The sequence below is a fragment of the Cottoperca gobio genome, chromosome 5 (assembly GCF_900634415.1).
Source record: "Cottoperca gobio chromosome 5, fCotGob3.1, whole genome shotgun sequence".
In the NCBI taxonomy this organism is placed as follows: Eukaryota; Metazoa; Chordata; class Actinopteri; order Perciformes; family Bovichtidae; genus Cottoperca; species Cottoperca gobio.
The window spans coordinates 5,735,113-5,761,355 of NC_041359.1; the positions used below are offsets into that span (position 1 = coordinate 5,735,113).

Below are 26,243 nucleotides of genomic sequence, written 5' to 3' on the forward strand. Positions count from 1 at the left end.
CACTGTGTGAGTACAAATGCACAGAGCGCTAAGACAAAATAACAGCATATGACATCATTCTGAATGCTCTTTATGCTGCCTCTTTTCAGTTTGGAAAAGAACTTTCGGTAACACTTTCCATGAAGGCCATGTCTAAAAGGCATTATAAACATCCGTATAATGCATCCCAACGTGTTTAAAGCACTGTATCATTATACACATAGCAGCTTTATAAAAGTAATCATAACACATTATAAAGCATTTTATAAAGATGTATAAGGTAATGAATCCTAATTATATGATTGGATCATAGTGTATAATATTTTTTTCAGAATCTCAACTGCTTTTCACATAACAGGAATTTGCTTTGGTGTATCGGCATAAACACAGTAAGAGAAACTAACATGGAAACATCTTGAAAACTATACAATACAAATATGAAACATTACTGTAAAAACACGCGCAGTATATCTGAATTAAAAGTGGAACAGATGTGCAGTTTTAGAATAATATTAATAAATGTTCTCTTTTATAATGCATTATAATGTGATTATAAGTTACTCAAAGTGGTCAATGGGTGCTTTAAGTGATGCATAGGTAGATATAATGCATCATAAGCTGGTTATAAGTCTTAAAAGGCATTGAATTCATTAAGGCCTTCATTTGTAAATCAATCTGTTTGCCTGAAGCTAAAGGAATCACAAAGGATAAAATCCAAAGCAACAATTATGAAGTATTTTGATGTCATTATGAAAAGCTTTATAATGTGTTATGATTGTTGTCATAAATGATTATGAATATATACGAGTTCTTCTAACTATAATTACACAGTGCTATAAGAAGATTAGAATGCATTATGAACATGGGTGTCAAAGAAAGTGTTACCAAAGTTTCTAACACTGTTGTTTTCAGCATCAGACTCGTGCGCACAGAGCGACTAAAGTCAGTCCGTCCATAATGTCCACTTCATGCAAACTGATTGTTGTGTTTGACAGGGGCAGTAAAAGTGCAGCAGGCTTTAGCGTTACACAGGGAACATGTTGATGATATTCTCAGCAGCTTAATCTGCCTATTGCCACTGCCCCGTAAGCAAATAGTGTGGACGCATGTTGAGCCGTGGGGGGAGAAATTGGAATCCATCATCAGAACAAGTGAATGAATGAAGGTGCAGCAACAGCTGCTTGACTGATCACATACTACAGACTGTCACCCCACATCTGTTTACCACTCCGGCACAGCCACACGAATGTTTATATCCACGGCAGTAATTGAGCTATTTTCCAGAGGGCAGCTGTGACCCACACCAAGTTATAGCTCAACTTTCCATTAAAGCGTGGGGGGAAGTTTTGCCGATAGTAATCACGCTCAGCAACACTGCTATGTAAATATGGCTTATCAGCTTTGCCAATTTGGTTAAGTGACATGTACGTGGGTGATTCACATACTCAGCTCGGTGGCTCTGACACAGGCCACGCACAGTCGTTTATTAAACATAGGTAACTTGCATTGTTAACAAGTGTGTATGAAGCAAAAACATAATCATGAGCAATGATGGTTTCTCAAACCAATATTGTGTAGAAAAAGATGCAAATGTGCACATGGGCAAACTTAACTGTCTGCACGTGCAGTATATGGAAATTGAAATGGGAATATCTAGATCTAAAACACACCATTTAAATATTCAAATGTTAACACCAAACAATATAATGCATTACGGCTTTTAGTATTTGCGTACAACTCTGTTTGCTGCTGTGGGCTGGGGATGGTAAGAGGAAGAGAGAGGGAGAGAGGGCGCACTGAACACTGAGGGGAGGATATGGAGCACACAAACAAAGCCTTTGTCTGCCACTCATCGGAAAATAACATCTGATAGCTGTACCAACTTTTTATGGTCGCTCTTTAAAAACAAACCCACCACGTTACTTTGTCATTATTCTACATACCCCATCAGTATTATCTCAATCAGATGTTTATTATACTTTAATATAACCAACTACCTGTCTAGTAATCAAAAAGGACAGAGAGCGGGAGTGGGATACATTAACGTTTAACATTATTTTGTATATCTTTATTTTATTGCAGTTACAGGGACAAACAAAAGATAATAAAACTTAGGCAGCCGACTTACAGAGATAATGGGCCGCCTGATGGAGCTTTTGCTTTTGGCACACACAGCTGAATATACACTAATTTGTAGACACATTTCTTTTTTAAGCAAAGTACACCCAAAGCACTCATATTAGTTTAAACTAGCAGAGTTTTTGACATTGACAACACAATCATTTCCATCCCCAATTTTCTTTGACTTAAGGAAAGAGATTCAGATGTTAATGGGTGTTTTCACACATACTGTAGTTACACTTTTGAAAAGGTATTGCACCTGCTGGTGATTTGGTAGAACAGAGCTTTAAAAGGATAAACTAGTCAACACACTTAGCAAAGTTGACCTGCAGCACACTGAGCGGTGAGATCAGATACAATGAAGCAGCAGGTAAACTAAATGAGCAGACTTCTCCTGTAGAAACAAGATGCTCCAGCATAAATACATAAAACATTTTCTCCCAAACAAAAGGCTCAATATTTGCAAACAGCCTATATGCTACGTATTTAAATTGGATCCTTATGCTTTGGAGAAACAAACTCATAAGGGAAATAGCCATCAGAAAACCTTATGCAGCTGGTTCCTGGTGTCTGGTAGGTCTTTCTATGGAAGAGCTTCTCCAGGAATTATGCAATGTCAAAAATAGCCAACAAAGCCAAACAGACAAAGGAAATAGTTCCACCGCCAGAAAAGTGATGCGATGCAAAACCACTAAACTCATTAGCAATAGATATATGTTGTACTGTACTTTCAGAAACAAACACAAAACTAAATAACCAGGTCTGATCCTTGCATGCGATCAAAAATCTGTCAAGTGTAACTAAACATTTTCATTGGCCGCACTGGTGTGCTTGACTTTTAGCAGGTCTCTTTTATTTGCTAAATACAAGGCATGTGTGTTTGTGTGAACCTGCGCCCTGTACTTCTCCTGGAGCGACATCACAATCTTAAAACGTACTGCTAATTCAAAATAAATAGAACTATAAACACAATTCTGCGGCCCCCATTACCCACCGTAGATATAGAAATGTAGATACCGCATTTGTGATTTTACGTGCGTCTGCATGTCCGCCATATTGGTCGGGTCAAGATCTGCTAATAACATGATACTGCTTACTTATTGGAATTACATTCAGTCACTGGGGGCACGTCTAATCAGCTCCATGCTTAAACAGCAGCCTTCTGAATAAACTTCCTCTGGGAGATGCATCTATGAATAGGCAACATTAACTTTATTTATAAGAAACGCTTTTGTGAGTTTCTCTAAACATGTCAATATGTACTATATTGTTTTAAAGCCTCCTTACTTCTTGTTATCGTATTGATAATTTAATGAATTCATTAAAAAAACAAGAATATTTTTTTTCGCCTTCACCTAAATGATGTGCTGGTGCAAAAAGCTAGGCGCACTACTGCAACCCATGTAAGATGAGAGGTGCCATACACCCTCTTCCTCTCCTCACTCTTCTTCCTCAGCTTGACAGTGATTCTGAGAGCAGACAGAGGGACGGTGAGAGGAAGATGGACACTATGTGACAGAGTTGAGTAAAGGACCACCAGTGCAAAACTGAGACATCTGTGGCCACCATCAACTGATTAAGTCATGGAATCTGCAGTTTTTTAAATTCTATATGCTGTGCAATAACGGTCCCCAGCAATGAATAATTTAAGGAATAAGGGAGGATGTTACTTGACGCCTTTTCACTTGTGTTTAAATTTAGCTGGTGTCATTGTCCAGCAGTGTGATTAATAGTTTATCAGTCTCGACTATACATCTGCATGAAATATCTTTTTCCATCTGTCATTAAACTGCGGATGGAAATTGGTTAGATTTTCAATCAGGCATAGTTTACCAAAAAAAAGGGAAAATTAGAAAAGGAAATAGCCATCGAGATGGACTCACATGCAGGTAATGCTGTGACCCAATATAGGACATCATTTATGGAATAAGTCTCTCCAGCATTTGCACACTTCTATCTTGAAAAACGACACTTTTTTTGGTATGTAAATGGATTGAGAGCTCATACAAGACACTGTATGCTTCCTAGATGTGGTTTTAAATAAGCCTGAGATGTGTAGCAGTAAAAGTGAGTTGTGAGCGAGAGGAGCCTTCTGCATGGGGTTGACCAGTGAGCCAGAGATTGGCTTCCCTGTCAAATAAAGATTAGGCCTTTATTTCACCATGTAATCCCTGTAAATCTCTCATGGAGGAACTTGGGTAGTTTGGGGCTTTTAATGGCGCGGAGGCTTCTCAGTCTGCATGTCTGTCTTATCTCTGAGTATACACAAGTAGATACAGCAACCTGGTGGACCCTGGTTAGTCAGGGCTTTTAAGACTTGCATTACAAACCAGTTTAAGGTGAAACAAGAAGGTTGCCTGTGCTTGTTAGCTTTCCTTTCTAACACGTACAGGCAACCTTTCCAACCAAGCTGCATTCCAGTTGAAGTTGCTCATAGCGCTGTAGCTGTTATTATATTTAGCGAACTCAGTGCTGTAATGTGACTTCATCGGCTTCATTTTCTCACATGTCTCCAGTTTTTCCCCTCAAATATGCTGAACATTCTTTTTATTGAATTATTAATGCGTATATTGAATTATTGAAGGAAGATAATTTCTGATCAGATTAATATTAACTCCCTGTGAAATATTAATGGCTAATGTTAAAAACGATGAACTTACGGAACTATTAATATAATCATAAACAGACGCAGTGAAAAGTGGCATGGAGTCAAATGTGCTCGAGCTGCTTCAAATCTCTTTTAATGCAGTTTCCCTCGAGGTGCGAGAATATGAAATATTGCACTAGTCGACTTTGTACTCAGACGCTCGGCTAATGTCATTGGCCAGTCCTGCCCCGGGGCTGACACGGTGTCACGGGGGGGAAGTTCACCAGCATTTGTCTGCAGGTTACCTTCGTCACCTTGTCCACTGATGACCTGCACTATGGCCAGGGGAGAAGTTACAAAGATGTTTTGCTGTTAATATTGGGCTGGCTGCTGGTGATTGGCAGAGGTCCACTGAGTGCTCTAGTATTCAGCTCCTCCTCCCTCCTCTCACTCTGAGGGCTTGTGCTAAACTCAAATGAGACTGCTGTTGGCTTTACCTTAATTTTCCTCCACAAAAGGTGGCACAAAGTAAATTGAGCGAGCCTGGAATGAAACCAGTCCTTTGTCAGTTTTGATTAAAACTCTCTTTAGATTAACGATATTCAGCAAAGATTTTAAATATATCATTTGCTATCCTTTGGTTTGTTATTACGATCTCCCGATTGTATTCATAAAATATGGAGATCAGACAAAAAATAAACCATTATTGTAAAATAATGGCGAGCACCTAGAAAATATGGCTACATTGATAATGTTTAAATGCTAATGCCAGTGAAGAACATAATAACGAAGACATGAAAGGCTCTCTATTCAAAATCTGATAGCCAGGGAGAAGCAAATTATTTCAAATATTTGATATTTAAATTATTTTCAAATGAACAGAGACATGAGTAGAGCAGAGGCAAGTAGTTTCCCCTGGTGATCCTCCGGGCTTCTTTGTTTCCTTGGTGTGTCTCCAGCTCATTAATGTTCTAAGCATGTGAGAGAACCAGACCATACTCCATAACCCATAGCTGGGTGACACCTCGGGCCCAACACACACACACACACACACACACACACACACACACACACACACACACACACACATACAGTATACACGGACATACTTTCACACACACACAAGAATCCCTCAGCCGTTTAAAGTCCACTGGCTCTTTCAGGAAGTGACGGCCGCCGAGCTGTCCTGATTAAAATGACAATAGTCTAATTAACTCGACCTCAGTCTCAGTGCACTAAAACGGCTGATGGCTCGCCAGTTCCTGTTTGAAAGCCCTTTGTCTCCTCATCGACCAAAAATATGACTTTTTTTTCTCCCCCCAGCAAAACGCCTCAACCCCATTTGACGAGATTTGCTAATGGCAATTATTTCTCATAAGCTAATTAAATCTAGGCAAAGTTTTCCATTCTTTTTTTTTCTTCCTCCGGTAGAAATCCTTATGTGCAATTCTCCCAGGATTTATCATTTGGGGTACAGTATCACGAGCACCTTCAAGAGATTGTTAGTCATTTAGATTATATACAATTCCAAAGTGGTGTTTTGATGTTCAACTGGATTTTATTTCAAGCATTTTCAATCATAGTCATTTAACACTTCAGTCATCTGTATCTCCGCCGGTCGTGTTGCTCTCTCCTCTCAGTGGTCATCAGTCAGGTCAAACAGGCAGATAGAAAAAGGGCAAAGACTTAAGCAGAGGAGTCTATTTTATGGCCAACATCTGTGTTTTAAAAGACAATATTTGAAAGTGAAACTTCCCTTGTGCCCCCGTGATTCTTTTGCATCATCTGATGGACTCTCCTAAAGTGCAGAGGAAAGAAAAAAAGAACAACAACATAAAAAAGAAGTTTAATGACTGAAGAAGAGCTGCTTTTTGTTCTATTATCCTTCTGTTGGTGATTAAGGTCTATAGGGAGATAATTACGCTTTAGTCTGGAGTTAATGAAACGAAAACTTCTCTTTTCTTGTGTAAAAGGAAGGGCAGATCTTTTGTACTGCTATCTTCACACATCTCCCACCCTTGACAAGTCACACAGAGAATTGGTTTTGTTTTAAGGTTGCAGCCCCCCCTCTCCGCTGCCTGCCTGTCAATCTGTGGCTGATATGAGGGATCTGTGAATGAAGCCAGAGTCAATGAGGTCTGTCTCTGCCGCACTGTTGCATCTGCCTGTCTGTGAACGTTAGGCAGGCTGGAAAACTTCAAATGAAAACATCACAACAGGTCATCTGGGAAATGTGCTGATTAGAATAAAAGAAAATACTGGGGCAAAATATAAGAACAAATATATACCTTTATTCTTCCTGCTTCACGTTGTTGTGTTGTTACTCCACTTACAGCAACAAGCATGTGTTAGCCTTTCGATGACCCTGCTTTGTTGGACATACAAGGAATGCACATCATTTAATTTATCACACAGCAACACAGGCCATAACATCCAAGCGTCAACCTCCGGTCTGAAAAGTTAAGTCAATGTGGAGGAGCCTTAAACCTGCATTCTCTCTAACAGCCAACAGGGGGGGGGGGGGGTCGACCCTACTTCTCACTTGACCTCTCACCTCAGTAAACTTTTTCCTTATGAGTTTATGGTCTCAATCGCTAGTTTTAAGACATCTACAATACAGCATGGAGTTTATTTTGTAAATTATTGTCCCATTTAGGGTAAAATCAATGCTAGTTTAGGGCGGGGCTACCTTACGATTAAAATGTCGCTACCACGGTTTTGTCCGTGTTTTCGTCTTGGAGCGTTAACCCTTTCACAGTGTGTTTTCAGTTCATGAAAGCTAATTGTAATATTTTGGTCTCCTAAAAATGTCTTGTTCAGGGTTTGGTTGTACTTTGCTCCACCCTCTTGTGTCACTGCTGGTTCCCCAAAAAACTGATGGCGACCAAAATGCCAAACTCGAGGCTTCAAAACCGCCGTCCACAAACCAATGGGTGACGTCACGGTGACTACGTCCACTCCTTATATACAGTCTATGGTATCATCCGACTTCAGACGGCCCTTTGGAACACACAAAGGTGTTGACCAAGCCATTGTCTGGTAAGCCCAAGCTGCGCGGCTCAAGTGGTGGCCGGAGAGCACTTATTAAACTGTCCTTGTGGAAGTTCACATCTGGTGTGTGGAGTTATGTGTGTGACTGTGGGGCAGCGGTCCCCCCCCACCCCTCCAACAGCACTCTCACATTTCATCATCTGTTCCCCAGCGCCAGGGTGCTCCGGCACAAGTTGGCCGCTCTGGATCCATCTGTTGTTATTATTTTCCACTGATAATTGGCTTGAACAATGGAATGCCTGTGTCCCCCTTGCCTTTGAAACCCTACACCCTGTTTATTTTCCAGAGGTCTCATTTCTGCTCTCCTTTCTCTCTCTCTGACTCCCTTTCACCCCTCAATTTCTCCCTTCACGGCCTCCCTTCACCTAGCGTCCCCTCGCCCCCTCTCCCTTCCCCCTCATGCATTTCTGAGGGTTTCACATGGAAATGACATTTTTGACTGGCCACATCAGTATGTGTCACTCAGTATCTCACGCCACTCTCCAGATTTTGTGAAGGGGCTCCGCTCCCATTCTCCTCTTTGAAAAAAACAACAAAAAATAAAACTCTGACGGCCGGGCAGTTTTCTCCCAGGAGTTTCTCCCAACACCACACACTTCTGCATTCCTGTCATAAATGAGAAAAAAACAGAGGAAGAGATAGATGAAGAGAATAAGAGAGAGGGAGGAAAGTGGGGACGTAATTGAGACACTTTAGAAAGGAAGACATGGACTTGGTTTAAATCAATTTTGAGTAAAATTCTGCTTTTATTTGTTTTCCCCATTTCCACTACAAGGTGTGCAGAGGAGAAGCACAAGTAAAGATGAATTAAAGGATCACAAGGTGCATTAGGTGCAATCCAGGATATACTTTAATAAAAACCCTCACCAAAAAAATGACCTACTTCAATTAATTAAATTTGATATTTTAAATTTTAATTAGTGTTTTAAGTTGTAATTAAGCAGTTTCGTGTTGAAGTCTTTATGCTCTGGTCACATTCTTGTGTATTTTTATTAGACAATTAGATTTCATTGAGTTTTATCACCAATCTGACAAAGTAATATTGGCAAAGTGGGCTAATTAGCAAAGTTTGTTAAAATGTAGAATACTGTATCTGACAAGGGGCAAACAAGACATTCCCGAAAAAAGAATCTAATATCTTCTTTGTGACTTTTTTTTACTTCTTCTCTATAAACGTCTGTTCTTCTCATTAAGGACATTTTTGAGGATTGAGGAAGCATTTTCTTGTTTTTCCTGCTTCCTTTTGTTCTGCCTCGTGCGACCGTGTTGATGTTCATTTGTTCTGCCTGCTCTTGTCTAATTAAAAGAGGCCAGGACAGGTAGGGCTCTCAGCAGGCATCTGCTCTGTGCCAGTTCTTCATTTGCTGAGTGTTTGTGTTTATGCAAAGGGGCCTCTTCCTGCATATTTAATCTCAAGCAAGGCAACAGCTTTTGTTGTGTTTCGACCACATACCTCCAGTCCCTCTTAACACTGCGGCCTGGGCTCTCTCTCTCTCTCTCTCTCTCTCTCTCTCTCTCTCTCTCTCTCTCTCTCTCTCTCTCTCTCTCACGCACACACACTACTTCAACTACTCCATACCTGCTACTCTCAGTGCCAGCTTTCTCCTCTTCTTCAGAAGTGGATATAAAAACACTCAGAGCTTGGAGGGAATCTGCATCAATATACAGTTTCATGAACATGATGAAAGTCTGTTTAACTGGTAGCGGGTAAGTCTGTAAAGATTTCATTATCGTTCCCTGCTTTCTCTTGGGTTTTTTTTCTCCTCCTCCTCCTCCTCCTCTCTCCTTTTATGGGACGCTGGTGGATGTATGCGTGTGCATGTCCAGTGTGTCTGTAGGTTTGTTCTGTAAGTGATTGACAGAGTTGGTGTATAGGGTGTAGAAAGCAACAGGTTTTACTGTTTGCTGAATTTCTTGGGTTTTTGAGTATTCAGATGGAAACCTTTCACTATTGTTTGACATTTTATGCACAGAAAATCAAGAAAATAAATGGCAGATTTATTGATAATGAAATTGTTAGTTGCAGCCTAGGTTGTGTCTGGGGTTGGAATTTCAAATCTAAATGCATTTAGCACAGGAATTATCAATACATCTTGTTCATTCAAAGTGCCTGAATGATAAAATACATTTATATGTGATGTTACCAGTAACTCCTACCAGTAAATATAGTCAATTGGAGCATTAAACTCCTCAGTACATGTCATATTTACCCAAAGAGCGAAGTTTGCAGCTGCAAAATCTATTGTACTTCCTGCATCCTACGCCGTCATTTGGCATGCCAATGGCGTAGTTGGATGCAAGGAAGACCTACAACCTTTTTTAGCTTTCTCTGGGTAGATGTCGCTCAAAAACAGAACTTCCTTGTTCTTTCTTCCTTTGGATTCCAAACTAGCTACTTTTCCAAAAGCGAAAAGGACATCCCAAAACTGAGTGCAGAGGATATTATGGGCGAGGATACATTGTACAACATTTTGACTGAGTCAGATACTCAGCTGTATTTATTCAAGTCAGAGTATACGGCCAAAGAAATGCAGCGCAGAGAGGCTGAGGCTGCAGCTGTGTTAGCCGTGCAAGAGGATATGGCCGGCAGGAGACCCTGGGTGTCAGAAGCTCACACACAATGCATCCTGGTACATGTAGGCACGGCCAGCAAAGAGAACTCAGCTTTCTCTGTCAATATTGCACACTGAGGAATGTATTGCTTCAATTGACTACAAGAACATGGGACATAATAGCAAAACATTTTTTTTAATAAATAGTTTAACCTTATTAATGGAGGAATGTGTTGTGTTTAGTAAAAAAATCACAAATGATTGTAAAATGTCATCAAGCAGTTGGCCTATATTTGCATTGCCCTGCCTTGAGTGAGTATGCAGTAATGTAAGTGTGTGTGTGTGTGTGTGTGTGTGTGTGTGTGTATGTGTTAGGGTGCATATGTGTGAAACAGTGTTGGCCAAATGTTCCCTTTTCTCAGTGCAGCAGGGTTGGAGGTGATAGTAAGTGGTAACCCCACGGTGATGCGTGAGGGTATTAGTTCCTCCCTTCACTCATCGCCTCTTGTTCTCCCTTTGTCTTTGTCTGGGGAAATGGAATCTGCAGCTTATTGATATTAATAGCGCACGGGATCCGTGGTCGGAGAGGAGCTGAGACCTGGGCGAGAATGGGAACCTGATATGGCTGGCTGGAATTGACAGTCCTCCTACTTGACAGTGTGGAGAGGGGTTGGTTATAAAAATAGGATTGCATAATGTTCACTGTGTGTTGGCCCTTTGTGAGCAGCACTGTACGTGCGTGATCAGGGTTGAACTTTTTCACTGTGCTGATTTCACTTGCAAACTAAAGTGAGACTGTTTTCATCAGTGTGGATCCTGAGCTGCTCCAGCTGTGACTTCTCAGCACACACAATTCTTCACAAAGTGCATTTTTCTGATGTATTTTCTGATGTATCAATAGATTAGAATTCCCGAAGGCACAGAGTAGTGTGCACTGGATATCCACTTGATGGGGCTTTTTGTATTCAATGAGCTCATTTAAATAGTGTAAAGAAATGTGTGGCCTTGTTTGTTTTGGGTTAGGAGTGAAATTCCACTTCCTTGGTATTAAGGCAGCAAAGCTCTCTGTTTGCACTCTGTGTACTTTGTTCTTAGCTCAGCAAAACGTGAGGGCAGGTCCAAAGAATCGGGGGGATCAGACAGGCCTGACATTCACCAGACTGCACTGTTGCCTTTTAAGCTTAGAAAAAAAAAAGAATGTGAGAAAAAGCAAGCAGAATAAGGGCTGGCTGAATTGAAGTAGGGTTTAATTGGTGTGTTTTGTGTCTGTTTGCGTGTCAGAAAGTGCTGTTGTTTACAGTCTCTGTGGGTGTTACAATATAATGCCAGGATCCTGCCAATCACATCAAAAAGACAAAAAATAAACTATGCTTGTTTTTTTCTCTTTTTCAAATGCTGACTTTTTTTTTTCGTCTTTACGAGACGTAGCCATGTTTTTCATTTAATCTGTCCTTCTTATTAAAAGCCCAAAAGAAAAGAGGGAGAAAATAGTGTGCAGTCAGCCCTTTTTTAGCAGATCAGATCATACAGTAAGCAGCTGCATTTGTTGAGAAGTGACTCATGCTTCTGATTTTCCTGTGTTTCAGAGCACAGACAGTGAATTGGAAAGTCTCCTGCACACACCCTAAAAACAAACACCAATGGCCCTGTATATACAGTAGATATCGCTGACTTGACTCTGCTAAAACTCTCCTACGCCCTCTTCTTAGTTACACAATGCTCTTAAGAAGGATCCTCCAGCCTCGAGGAGTGTTAACCAGTGTCTCTACATTTTTTTGTTTCATTCAAGCACAGCATTGGGCCCTGGCATGATAAGTAGATGCTGTCGATGTATTCAGGTGCTGATACTAAGTGATCGAAACATCCCGTATGGGGCTGAAAAGAACCGAGAGACAACTCTGGCAGCCTCCTATTGACAACCATTGAGTTGAGCATTAATTAATATGGTAATGATGTGTGAAGGTTCATTAACGAGCCGCCACAGAAGTAGCCACAGATACAGTATTAAGCGTGCTTAGAGTAATTAATGGAATAACTTTACTTAGTGGTAAATATTCATGGGCCCTCATCTTTTTGTCTGCACAGTGTGAAGAGAGAGTAGAGCCTGTCCATTAGAGTTGCTGAAGAGCTGTCCAACGTGAATGCGGGCCTTTTGTTGGGATTGGGTGCGTTTCAGTGGAGGGGTATTAATTCATATTTTGAACATGCAATCTTGCAACAAAGCCAAAGGCACTGATAACATACCTAGGACTAGAGTGCATATTGTGAAGCCGTGACCTGCTCACTAATAGGGAAGTCCACTTCACAGGTTTGTGGACAGAATAAAATGAGTCTTTGTTCGTGCTCCGATGTAACGGCAGCGGTTCATTACCATAGCAAAAACCCCTTCTGATTGTCCATTTCCTCTGAAAATAGGGTGTTTGCATGTTTTCCTCCCCCCCCACAATTACAACCAAGCCTGTGGTATTTGCATAGAGAATGGAAACATTTATTTGGATCATCTGATCCTCTAAAGCACTGATTCCCAACCAGAGGTACTTCTGCAGTTGCCGGGGGATACGTGGAAAGATTTTAGAGTTACTAATTTTACTACTTGTAAAAAAAAATGAAATTGTGATTTAATTAAAATAATATATCCACATATTAACATTAAATCAGCTGCAACACCTGGAAACTACATGTTGCAGTTACATAAGTGCGGGAAAACTAGTTTAGCAATTATGGTTGAAGTAGTTTACTAAAAGTAATGATTAAACAGTTACAATAGTTGGTCTGAAGTAGTGGTGATGGCCTAGTGGTCTAGTGATATGGCTTCCAAATACACCAGATGGTTGTGAGTTCAATACCAGCGCTGCCACTATTGTGCCCCTGAGCAAGGTCCAGGGAGACTGTCCACTAAGGCGCTCTGGATAAGAGCGTCTGCTTAAAGACCTGTAATAAAATGTAATGTTAATTGATAAACGGTTAAAGTAGTTAGTACTTTTATATAATGAGTGGGGTTATACATTTGTATCATACATTGGGAATGGATGAAGCGGTGTGTGAGTCCATCTGACAGGTGCGTGAGGGTACCTATCTAAAGGTATCAGGCTAACGCTTATGCTAACTATTGCACACAAGAGTCTTGTGAGATTTTTCTTTTGTCCTATTTTCCACTCTGTCTAACACAAAACTCTTACAGCATCCTCTCAAGACTTTACAAGCAAACCTTGCAAAATGCTCCTTAGTTCCCTTTGTCTTTTAAAATTGTTGCATTTTGATTCATATTCTCAGCTTGTGCCTCTCACTGAGCATGCACATAACCCACCTAGGTGGGTAATTATCTCAACCACGAGTTGTTCTATTCCCTAAAATCTCAATGTGGGAGTGTGTGATGGGCTTGGTTTTCCTAACCGGGCGAAGCAGCATGTGCTTGTTTATCCTCACCCTACGTTCTCCGCACCCCCACTGTTCTAAATGGCAATATTACAGCTTTGTGCTGTTTGAAATGGAGACAATTATCTGTTTAGGCATTACAAGACGGGCATTATGTTACAAGGAGAAAAGGCGTACAGCTGCTCTCAGGATCCCGTTGTTGCCTTTTCGCTCCAATACAAATGTTCCATCATTAAAATGATGGAACATTTATCTAAATGGATGCTATGCGTTGGGTAAACTCATTTAGCTCCCAGGGCTCTTTCAGGTGATGGGAATTAATGATGTTTAGGAGTTTGAAACTGAAAATATCTGTCATTTGTCACCACTCGCCATTGATTTACGATTCCATTGATGGTATGTTAATTGAAGTGTAATGAATCACAATAATAGGGTAGTTGTGTGGGAATGGTCCATTTTCGATGATTGTTCAACCCTCAGTAGAGTTCAGAGTGAGCTGCATGTTGACTCGCGTTTTCAACAAGGGCATTTAACACATAATTAATGCTGAAACTGGGCAAGTTGGACTGGTGTGTTTTTTTATCTTTGTTCAGTCTGCTTTAGATAAACACTTGCACAAACGCCTGGCCACAGTTTTGACTGCCAAATGTAAACGGCAAAAAAGAACAGAGGGAGTTGGGAGGGAGCTTCTTTTTCTTTTTTTCTTTTTTTCACATTTGGATTTGCTTTAATGCTTTTATTCAAATGCACCTGAGATATTGCCCCACAGTCACTCCTCAGTTTACCATAAAAATAAGATTTTGTTTCTTTCTTCTTCTTCTTCTTCTTCTTCTTCTTCTTCTTCTTCTTCTTCTTCTTCTTCTTCTTCTTCTTCTTCTTCTTCTTCTTCTTTCCTTGCCTTGGTTGAGTGCTCAGTTAGGAAAGCTGTGTGCATGCAGATCAGGGCCGCCCAGGGGGAGTTGAGTCAGAGCAGAGCAGGTACAGGTACACTTTGCTCACCACCAGAAGGGGGGCAAGAAGGGCCTCTACTGTCAGCATTATGAAAATTTTTGTCTTGCAAATAAACCATTCACCCTCATCAGACAGCCCCATTGTTCATTTGTTATCATCAGTGGGTGTAGTTGTAGTTAACAGACATGGAAATGCCAGGATGTGTGTGACAGTGACAATAGTAGGCTACTGGACAGTAAACTTAAGGAGCCTTATGCTCTGCTCGGAGCTGAAATGGTGGCTTGTGCCGCTGCATCCAAACACAGGGAAGTAAAACAGCACAGGAATGTAGAGAATTGATCTCTTTCTGATGGTTTTGCAGAACACGTACGAGACTTTGTACGAGACTTTGTTATCACTTCTAATCAACAGCAACTGGTGGGCAACTTGTTATTAGCAGCATTTTGTTCACACACATGTACTTGCTTGTGGGTGCTGTTGACGAGCATTCAGGCGTGCCGAGGTAATTATTTCATTATTATAAAAAATATATTTTTGTGACTTTGTGTCCGCAGGGCGAGGAGGCTGTTTTACCACTGCTGGAACTGAATATTGCTTTAAATAAGCAAGTCCTTGTAGAAGGTAAACACACCCATCATTCACCAGACTCTAGTCCCCTGCATGTGTGTGAATGCTGTATTGAATTGGCTTAATAATTAACTGAATGCAACAGGGTTGTCTTGTTTGTGTACTGTATTTTGCAGTGTGTATGTGCGGGGTAAGAGGGTTGGTTCGACAGGTGCACTCTGTCGGTGGTTTGAGAAGCTGCGGATGTGAGACTGGCATGGTGAGTAATAAAGGGACAGTTCCCCCTAAAGGTCAACATGGGGTTAGTAAGACGGTGTTTGTGTGCTAACTAGTTTTATATTATGTGCACTGTGGAAGATCTTGTAGGAAACAAGCTTGCTCAATGCGGAGATATCTCTGTTTGTACATGTTGACATTTGTCTGAAAAGCTGAAATGCGGTAATGCCATGTTTACCAAACAAGGGGGGTGCTCATTCAAATCTTGTGTTTGCTTCTCGCACCCTTTCTGAGAAGGTTTTGGGCCCTGCAGGATGTGAACCTTTAGCTGTGTGTGTGTGTGTGTGTGTGTGCGTGTGTGTGTGTGTGTGTGTGTGTGTGTGTGTGTGTGTGTGTGTGTGTGTGTGTGTGTGTGTGTGTGTGTGTGTGTCAGAAGCTCAGGGGTGTGTCTGTTTTCTGTCTCATACAGCTTCATCCTCACCATCATCTCTTTCTCTCGTTCTATTTTTTGTCCGTCTTTATCGTGTCTTCTCTGTCTCTCGTCACTCTCCCCCTCCGTCAACGCGTTGTGACTTGTAGGTGGAGAGGCAGGACACGTATTGTGACTGAACGTTTTGTTTGAGGCTATAACAGTAACAAGGCTGTTCTAAGCAACAAAGTATGTGAGATGCAACTAGTTCAACTAGTGATTGACTTAATTAAATGACTAATACAATACACATTAACATGCCGTGCCCATGGAGGGATATCCAAACAATTAGGAAGGATGCAGCTTATTCTCTGTGTTCCTCCTATGATATATATCTTTAAACAGCATTACAAAAGGTGAAACCTGCAACTTTCCATTTAACCCAGAGTGGATTCCCAATGACAAAACGCTTAGCATTGAGCAACAGTGTAATGCAAATGTAGGTTAATCATTTCAATTACATCCTAGATAGGAGAGTTAATGGCACTTCCAGGCCACTTTTTTGACAAAAAGCCATCACTGATACATTTTTCTCATCTTAAATATTAACTGCTGCAGCGACCCTGTAGAGTTTGGCAAAAGCAGCAGTAACTGTCATCGTTACATTTAGCAAATAGGACTAGTTTTCTCTTCATTCTACGAGGAGGCCCTCGTCGCCGCAATATGTTAAACAGCCTACACTCCCTCTTGTATTTGATTCAGACAATTACCCACACATTTGGAAAACAGACTTGGAGCAAATTGAAGTGGAGGATTCCTGTTGCTGCTGTTTATCTGGAGTGCATTCTCCGCATTATCCTGCAGGTCCACTCGAGCAGGCCCCTCAGCTGCCTGCTCCAGATGTAAGATCAGCCCTGAAATCCTCCGAAATGATTGTGTAATTAACGTTAATGTGGCAAAATCAGCCTACTGATTGACACAACTTTCCAATGTGATTTTGATTGCATCGCTAATGCAGAAATCCCTGTAGCAGCTTATGGGATTACTATGTCTTGGTGTTTAAAGCTCTTTTACAGCGCAATAGACTCTAATGCAGTGTATGTGTTTGTGTGTGTGAAGGCATGGCGCTCCTTTTTGTCTACATTTTGAACCAAGCATGCTTTTTAGGATATTCATCGATAATTGAAATGTAAGAGGATAGAACGCGTCTCATCATATGGACGTATCTGTGCCTCTGATGTGTGCTGGGTTTAGGCCGGCTTTCTCTGGCCAAATTATTCAGACCTGATGACATCCGACTTCCCGGAAAAGTGCGTCTGCTTAGAAGAATCCTCAGATGACTAAAAACATGTTTCTCTGTTTTTAAGGGCTTGAAAATGTTATCGTCTCATGTCGGACTTCATTTGAATTTCATGAATCCATGTAAGGGAGAGAAGAGCACTTCATTTCTTGTAATTCATCCTTTGCTTGTAAATGCTTTGGTTTATATTGCTTTAGTTTTAGCTGTTGAGGCTGCTTTATTTAATCCACTTTTTTATGGAAGTGTTAAGAATAAACAAGTGTATTCATGAGTTGGACCCACAGAAAGGTCGTGTGCAGATTTATGCCGGGATGAAAATAGGGCCTCCGTAATCGCTCCCTTGACTGCATTTATTGCTTACTTTAAAAAAGTAATTTCTTTATATCAGCATCAAGCTGAAAATTGCCATGTATTAGTATTAGGCTTAGTAAGCTTCTAATTCTGTGGCATTTACAGCTGGCTGTGTTTCCATGCATTTATAACACTTTGATTCTTAAGAGCTCCTTTAATCGCTTATGCCTAGCTCGGAACATAATAAACAACTCGCTGTAGCAAAAGTGCCACATGGGGGAGATTTCCAGCAAGAAAGTTAAACGCTCCTGTCACTGGCAGTTTTGTTGCTGTGTTTTTCATGCACTGTAAGTACCGTAATCTACTCTCTGAGCTTGGCTGCTGTAGTTAAAGACAGTGACAGGCAGAATAGATGCAAGGCAGCGTGAAAATGAAAAATTATCGTCCCTACAAAGACGTCACAATGGAGGCCGAGGCAGAGCCCATAAAGCGGCGGCGTGCTTCTGCCTTTTCCTGTTGATTGAGATCACAGGATGTGTCAAAGCCTTCTAAACACCCTCACCTGGTCGCCGTCTGCTTTCCCTATCTGATGCTCCGCTCACATCAGCTGCTATCAGAACACACGCTGGCAGATCGCCCGCCTGTATTAAACGGGTTTGCGCAGTTAAATGCATGCCTTATGTTGAATACAATATGTCACACAATAGAGCAACATTCTTATTCTCTCTTGCATCCCCTCTACAACTTTCATGTGAATTATCTTCTGCTGTGAGGTAGAATGGAATCGCACCGATAATGTTATCGCAGATGTGTTATCTCGAAGCTACTTAAAATATCTCTTTGGGGGGAAAACGCGTTGGGAAAGTTTCAATCTATTTTTCTATCAGCATCAAACAGACGTGTCTTCTTTTGGTCTGAAACATATTGAGGGACGTATAAACTCTGGTCTGCTGGGAGAGTGAGGAGCTTTGATAATGTCTTCCTGCTACCAGGTGCAGACAGCTAACATGACACGGTCTTTGTGCGAGATTGACTTGAGACGGAAGAAGTAAGCAAATTCCATCCGCAGATGAGTTGTCTTACGGTGAGATGAAAAGAAAATCACAGAAGTGAGAAAAAAAGTGTCAAAGCTCTGTTTTCTTTAGCTCTGGCCTTGTGTCTGTGCTTCAGAAAAGATGAAATAGAACTAATAACTTGGATTGATTTGTTGTCTTCTGAGCAAAATGACTATACAGGTTTCTTTTTTGTGGTACCCCAGACTGCCTTTACTGCCAAACAATATACTGTACTATAACTGCTGGGATATCTAATATAACTTTATTTATATGTACAATATGCCTCTGCTCCCCAAAACAATAGTATACATTAATATATTATGACACATTAGAAAGGACACTTGTTTATAGTTTCCAGTCTGACTAGAGAAGGGAATTCAAAAAAAGTGCAATCATTCTTATTTGGATAGTTGTGACTTTGTTGCAATCACTTCATGTCATGGTAAATATCACTTTAGCGGTCCTTTTGCTTTCCCTGTTTATTTTAGAAAACAAATCCCTTTTAGGGATAAAGCACCTGGTGGGGCTACTTAATGGAATGGCTTCAGCCGTATGCAAATAAACAGCTTGCGTTTTTGGTGTGAGATTAGGAATGAGGCTGAGAGAGAGAGCTGGAGTGAGATGGGTAAAAAACCAAACAAAGAAAGTCAACATGTGGAGAGCACAGGACTGTACTTCCAGCTATAGGTGACGGTATGTGTATAAATACGCAGGGAACATTGGCACGCAGTGAGCTTTGAACCTGGGCAAGACGTCATGCTGAGGTAAAGCTCTTTTTTTGAATAGTTGACCAGTGAGTCAGCAGTAGGATATTATTCGAGAGGGCTGGAAAATATCTGAGTCTTTGTTTTCCACACTTGCACACTCGCACAACAGGGAGGGGAGCAAGTGACCAGTGAAACATAAAGCAGAATGACGGCTACATTTCTCCTAAATAGCTCAACATGCTGTAGAAATTATTGAGAAACGAGCCCCTTTAAAGCAGGCATAACAAATAGTATCTCAGTTATTTCATTCAAACATTAGTTTGCTCACTGCTCCGATTCACATTACATATGGTTCACAATTAGGTTCTCACTCATCCTCTTGTTGGATTGTCTGGATAATGTTAACACATTTTAAATACTAAATCAGAGTTAAGCAGCCGAGTGGAACCTTTTTCTCGAGAACATACCAAGGATGTTTAAGAGAACAGGGTGTTCATGAAGCCTGCTGGGTCTAACCTTACCCGGATCTTCTGCATCCATGGGCCCATAGAGCAGGGGCACTAGTGTTTCCTTAAACCCCGCCTCCCAGCCGCTCCCTTTCAGGTTCATTCACATTAACGGAAATATCTCTGGATTTGGCTATTAATGAATCTTAAAACTGTTAGGACCTAATGATGAAGCGCTATTACTGGGAAGTTGATTTGTTGTGTTTCATTGTAGCCAAAAAACAATATCACCATGTCTTTTATGTTAAGTACAGAAGTAGTGATTGTACTAATACAAGACCATTGAAGACTGTTTTTTAACAGTACGTTTTGCAACTGTGAAAGATGGTGAATTACTGTGCAGGGAAGGCCAAACTGGAGAGGGAAATATGCACTTTCATATCCAGCCGCCTTAGTGTGGACACGGCCTGAGCGAGCGAGAGGCTATTTCTACCCAAATGTGGGTTTATTTATGTAATCAAATGAAAAGGTGGAGGCATTTTGTTGAACTGATATTTATTTACAGTTTTTCTCTTTTGCTCTGGTTTTAGCCTTGGCTCCTGCGTTGTTTTCATAAACAAAGTCTCTCTGGCTGGCTAGAAAAAACACAGGGCCGCTCAGTGCACTGAAAACAGGAATGACAAACACCATTAGCTGAAAAATTTCCATCTCATTGCAACTATGTTATTGTTTACTTTACCATACGCGTCCTAATATGGTTACCTCCCTGTCAAAGCAGCCCAGAGCAGAGCCGAGGGGCCCTCGCAGGGAGACGCTTTCAGCTGCCACTTAGACAATAAGAAACAAATGTCACAGCTCGGCAAAATAGCCCGGCTTTCACAGCCTTACAGTACTTGGCCTTCCACGCTGCTTGGCGCAGACTCCCGTGTGATATTTATCTACTCTCCACTGTTAGATGCCCTCACAATGTATCCCCCCCCCCACCCCTCTCCTTCTCTGTCCCCTCTCTTCTGCTCTTTCTTCCCTTCCTTCTGTCTTTCTTTGTCTGAATCTCTCCATCGATCTCTGTCCCTGTCTTGATGTTAGCTATGTGCAGGTTGACTGATGGGCCTCTGTTTGCTGTGCTAAGTTATCTATCAGGGGGTGGGGTGATGTGTTTGGAGTGGCTGCTGCCCTCCTCCCTGTGTCCGAGCAGAGGCCGGTTCAGCTGCAGGTCACGCCCTGGCCCCAAGCCGAGGCCGCGTTTGAACTGGAAACATCTCGGCCGTTCTTAGACCTTCTATACCTTCTATACTATAGCATTCTGAAGTTTTCCTGAAGCACCATTTGTGCCAGTGTGTTATTTCTTATTGTAGATTGAATAAAGTCGTGATCTAACCAGGAAAAGTCCAGGAAAGATTTCGGATCAGCTTTTGTTGCAGTAGTTTGTTTAAAACAAGCAGACGGTAATAGTTTTGCATGAGCAGTGTTATCAGTACAAAATCCAGATGAAATGTCATCAAAGTCATAAAAGTGGACGTTACTCAAATTGCCAATCATCTGGCAGTATTCTCCGAGGATCGTCAGTGTGTGGGCTATTAGGCATTAGGGTCAGGCAACCTCACCGCAGGTTAGTCTGGCAGGAGGTTGGAAATAAGGTTCTTTCAGATGCATGGGCTTTCTTTTCCCCAGTTGGTGGAGGATGATGGCAGCGTCACCTCAATCCTAAAATCCTCACGTTTATGATATTTGCCTAGTATTATCTGTGTCTGTGGATGAATGGGAGGGCAGAGCATGAGGAATGTAGAAGGTCAGACTGCGTGATTTACACAGCACAGAGCCAGAGAATCCTTGGGAAAATACTTGGGCCGGGATCAAACAGACGCCATGTGATATGTTCTTAACACTGACCTTTAAATTCATGCATTTTACTGCTACCCTTTGGCAAAAGATGCACTAAGTGTAAAAGTAATTGATTTAAAAAAAGAACAGCAAGTTAAAGAAAGCATTGTTTTGTATTAATGTGTGTAGTTCACATTGATGTTTGTCTTTTATTTGCAAAACGATGCAGTCATATGCAGGAGAGCTTGTTGTGTGCTGCTGATACTTTCTGTTTCTTTTATAAAATGCATATCCAAAATGCCACTGTTTGAAAATGCATAAAACCGGCCACCTTTTCTGAATTACTGGTAAAGATTTGAGAATTCATCTTATTAGAAATAAGCCAGTGTAAATACATATTCTGAGTCACAGTGACTGTTATATCTGTAAGCACACACACACAGGCAGCAGTAAGTAAGTGGTCAAATAATTATTTGTAAGCTGACATTTTTAACGAGTGATAATTCAGTTATGTCATACATTTAGCAGTTAAAGCAAACATGGATGTACTGGCCATTATTTGGTTAGTATTTGTCCAGGCCTAACTATAATTTCCAGTCCGTTGCAGCTATATTTTGTTGATAAGCTAATGGCACTGACCTTTGCTGCTTTATCTGACGGGAAAGACTATACCCTCTTTGACGTTAATGAACTTTGTGAAAGGGTTGTTTACTGGCTTCAAGGTCAGTTTCTGAGAAGGGCAGCAGGTTTTCTTGTAAACACATTTACAACCAAAGATGTGTAAACACTGTAAATGTATACAGGTGGAGCAGGGGGCCATACTGGCATATTTTCCTGTTTTCTCTTTGTTTTTGTCCTGACCTTTCCCCTGCGACACACACACACACACAAAAACACACACACACACACACACACACACACAGGCTGATGTGTGCATATGTGTTTATTTCTGGAAGCACTCTAAAGTAATATGCGCACCAACAAAAAGCAAAAAAAAAGACTCTTAGATAATGACGTGCCTACACACAGTATAACGGTGAGAGTGGAGAGAAGGAGAGGAGAGGCAGATAGCAAGGCAAACGCAGGACTACTGGGGGTATTAAATATGAATTAATGGAATGTTGCTCAGGCACATCTCCGGGTGTAGCGTAGTGTTGAAAAATAAAATTTATGTTGCCGGCTACTAGCCGTGAAGGTGCATTTGGACTTAGTATCCTTTAATTAGAAGTGAGATATTAGCATTTCATAGGGCTTTATGCTGGGTGAGGGGATCGGCCGGCCACCGCGCCTTCATTAGCCAGCTTCTCTGTGTAATGAGTGCCATCATTAGCTGATGGAGTGGATTTGCCCTAGCTCTACCTTGAAAGGCACATCTCTTACATACTTGCAAGGAATAAGGCCCTTTAATGGATTTCTTAATGAAAAAACTAACATGCCACTTCTGTAAAATTTGACGAGTGCATTTCTGAAGATGTAAACCACTGCTGCCTTCTGCTTTTTAGTTCAATTAATAACAAAATACCTGAAGTGATAATAGAAAGAGGAGAACAAAGGTATTCATAGGGCTCGGTGGTAGTATAAATGACATTTAGCAACAACAACAAAAAAAAATTACTTTTGATGTTGTGGAATCCATCATGAACTCTGAATATACTAATAAATATGATAAAAGTGGTACATCAATGTGTGTGTGATTTCTGTCAGAGGTCGGAGGAAGTGCTCTCTGAGCCACAGTGCTTAAAACTCGCCATGTTTGTCAGGGGGGGGGGGTATTGGATAAACCTAACTGCAAATTATATATGTGCCTGTGCAGGAGTGTGCGCACATTCAACAACAGTCAAAGACAGTCAGAGCGGAGGTGTTTTTTTGTGATATGGAAGTCTTCCCTAAGCCTTCGGCTGCGGCTCCATTCTCAGAATCAGGCGTGAAGTGATTAGTATTTTATTGATAAGCTCCCAAAGTGGCAAGTGTGGGAAATTGGATCTTTGATCTCATGGAGTTTGGGAAATATATCCTGAGAGTGTGGAGCACTCCAGGTAGAACACCCCCATCCTACACACACACACACACACACACACACACACACACACACACACACACACACACACACACACACACACACACACACACACACACACACACACACACACACACACACACACACACACACACACACTGACAGACATGCCGTTTGGGAGGGCTATTCCTCCCCTTCTCCAAAACACATATTTGTTTTGGATGTTTTCTCTCAGAGTCTACACGGTGATTACAGATGTTCATTAACAAAATTGCGTATTTGTTTTAAACTTTAACCAATCACTTTGATATGCTAATTACAGTGTAATTTAATTTGAGCCCTGTAATGATGATGCTGTTATTATGGACATAAATGATGCAGTTAAGCTGAGAGTAATCTCATTTGCATACTGTACATGCCAGTAAATTAAGCCCTTCCCTGCGTTGCTTCAGCTTTAATTTTCCACCCCTTTTCACACAGCATCCCTCAGCCCCTGTGCCTAATAGCAGGGCCAGCTTGTTTGATGTGGAGAGCCGCTTCCTCACACTAAATCGAGTCACAATATGTAATACATAAAGGCTCTCATTATAACTCTGAGTGCACTTTTAAGAACTTGGTATTAATAAGCGAGGCAAGGTTTTCATACTTTGTCTTGATACACATAAACAGTTCTGTCCCTCGCCATAATCATCTTCAACGTTCCCTAATCTGCATGTGAGAAATAAAAACACTATCAATGTTGTGATAACGATGTACCCGCGGATAGTTAAAGAGGCCCCTAATAACAATGTATATGTCCTCTTCTATGTGTTGATCAGAGATTTCTTCAAAGAGGTGATTGTGTTTTCATATTCCTGCTTTGAAAAAAAAGATGAAGGGTGTTTTTTTAACACGTTTTCCCCATCACAAAAAACTAATTGAAAAATATTGTATGTTTAGAGCAAATAATTTGGCTGCTATTCTTTGTACAAATGCGTTTTGATGTCTGTATAAAAGAGGAATATTTCTGACGGAGGGACACGGCTGGCCTGGATAAAAAGCTCCTGTGTGTTCATTAGAGAAGCAGCACCTCATGGTGTCTGATTGTCTGATGTTTGTAGTGAGAAGGTAAACATGTTTGTCACACAGGGGTGTATTTATGCTGATCAAACATGTGGGATAGGCCGTGGTGAATGTTAAGGACTTTGGCTCTGCACAGGGCCTGTGTATGTACATGTATCCTCACAATGGTCTAAACCTGCCTTACGTCCCCTGCTCGCAGACTCCCCTTTTGCGTTTTGAAGGTTGCTTCGGAGGGTGGTTTATGGACTTTAACACTGACAATACAATTGCCCTTCACTGAGAATGCTCCTCCATTTTGCACCATAAAGAATATTATTTTTCTGCAAGCCAATTTTCTCTGTTCGTCTCTAATTGGCTACATAAATCTCGGCCGTTGAGGGTGAGAAATGTTGCCGTGTCACACAGTGTAATCTTCACCCTTATTTACCAATTCATTAAGATTCATTGATGCAGGATCGGTGAGAGGAAATGACAACATAAATCAGGCCTCCAACATAATGACCCTAATCAGTTGGGAATTGCAGAAAATGTCATGATGAACTATGTCCTTGTATTAGTGCCACTGTACATTGTGATTGTGCTGCTTTACGAGAGGGACGCATCTTCCTGACATGGGCTGTATTTAACAAAAAAAGAGTTGTTAAAACCTGATTCCATTAAAAGGCAGAAATTCATGTAAGGTCTTTTGGTATTTAGCCCCCTCGCCCTTTATCTTCAGTTTAACTGCTTAATGGAAGGCGCTAACTCCCTTCCTTTTTAACCCTCTCTGTCCTCTCTCTGGGAAGCTGGGGCTTTTAAAATAATATCACGCTTGTTAGGCTGAAACGACCCCGGTAGCACGTCGAGGAACAATTGCTCCTTCAGAAGCAGCAGGAGGGGTCACTGGGTAAGGCCACTCCCTTAGCAATGGCAGTGACTAATAGCAAACTGGCTATTGTGTTACAGTTTTGAAGGAATTCTTCACCCACCAAATCATCATTTCTATATCAAGAGGAGAGTAACTGAGCGGTGACAGTCGCAGGTGAGACCCTATTGAAGTGAAATAGCTATTGCACTTTAATGTGTAAAGGTTAATGATTGCGTATGGAAAATCAATAGCTAAACTTTAACTCTGTGTGAGTAACTCTAAGCAAAAGAGGTGGGAGACCTTCACCTGTGGCGTGTTCGTGTCTGCAGAGAAAGATTTAACAGTGCTACGAATCATTTAAATAGCGGGGGTACGGCCAGAGCCCACACTTTCTTCAGTTATCATGCCTGGTACTGAGAGAGGAATCATAATAAATGCATCCACCACACTTGATGACTTACTCAACAGTAATTAGCAGCTTACTTTGTGTGTAGAGCTGCGGTTTACCACAAGTCTGTCTTGGTGATTTAACAGAACTGCAAAGCTATTCCCAAAAAAATGATCAGGCTACATGTTGTCAGCCGACACCATGCACTCCAGTGAGTTGACAGCAGCTCTAATAATATTGGCCTCTCTTTGCATAGGTACGCAATATTAATTAAACAAGTTTGTTAAGGCTAAACTTGGTTTTCCCATGAAAATGCATCTGACACATTTCCTCTCCACGAGTTCGCATTGCCACACCCACTGGGAACAGCCCTTCCATGATTTCTAGTAAAAATGATTAAAAATATATGACACACTTTAAGTAATGTTAAAACAATAAGCGCTTTCGCAGATCCCATAGGATGCTGATAGATTGAAGTTGTGTTTTTCCTTGGGTATGCAT

The 26,243-nt window shown here is 41.2% G+C and overlaps 1 protein-coding gene across 2 annotated transcripts in view; it reads left to right on the plus strand.

Moving 5' to 3' along the window:
* Nucleotides 1–26,243, plus strand: part of LOC115008655 (forkhead box protein P1-B-like) — a 155,825-nt gene that overhangs the window by 40,013 nt on the left and 89,569 nt on the right. For both annotated transcript variants that reach the window (XM_029432380.1, XM_029432377.1), the window contains one exon: nt 15,171–15,237. The gene's annotated coding sequence lies outside the window, so the exon portion shown is untranslated. The remainder of the gene's footprint in view (nt 1–15,170; nt 15,238–26,243) is intronic.